General features: G+C 71.0%; 1 protein-coding gene across 1 annotated transcript in view; it reads left to right on the top strand.

Moving 5' to 3' along the window:
• IFITM10 (interferon induced transmembrane protein 10) overlaps window positions 1-479 on the top strand; it is a gene marked incomplete at its 3' end in the record, with an annotated part of 5,072 nt that overhangs the window by 591 nt on the left and 4,002 nt on the right. The gene's annotated exons all lie outside the window — the stretch shown is intronic.

Here is a 479-nt window from a genome sequence, read left to right as displayed (position 1 = left end):
CAGGAGCCTGGCTAGACGTGAGCACTGACTTCGTGAAGACAGACTGTGGGCAGAGGGCTCTGTGGGCAGAGGGCTTGGGGAGGCCCAGACACCCACCTGGCCTGGGACTAGGTGGGTAGGGGCAAGGGCTGAGACGCAGAGAGAGCCCAGATGGAGCAGGAAACTCACCGGGCAGAGAAGGGGCAGCACAGAGGGGAAGGGTCCTGGGAACCGGGGCGGGGCGAGACAGGGGGAAGCACAGAAGGGGGAAGGGGCTCTCCCCGGAAAGACAGGTGGGACGGCTCAGCGAGGGGCCGGGGGCTCAGCCAGAGGGAGGACACAGGGAGCGGGTGGGATCCGGGAGACGCAGGCAGGTGGCGCGGGCGCCTGGGCTGGGCGCTGCGGGAGAGCCCATCCCTGCCCAGCTCTGCCCACCCGCAAGGGTCGCCACTTCCGGCCGGCGCCCGCAGCGCCCACCCCACCGGCGGGAGGAGGCGGGG

The sequence above is a fragment of the Bison bison genome, unplaced genomic scaffold, assembly GCF_000754665.1.
Source record: "Bison bison bison isolate TAMUID 2011002044 unplaced genomic scaffold, Bison_UMD1.0 scf7180017848379, whole genome shotgun sequence".
NCBI classification, from domain to species: domain Eukaryota; kingdom Metazoa; phylum Chordata; class Mammalia; order Artiodactyla; family Bovidae; genus Bison; species Bison bison.
This window is presented reverse-complemented; position numbering and strand designations above follow the sequence as displayed.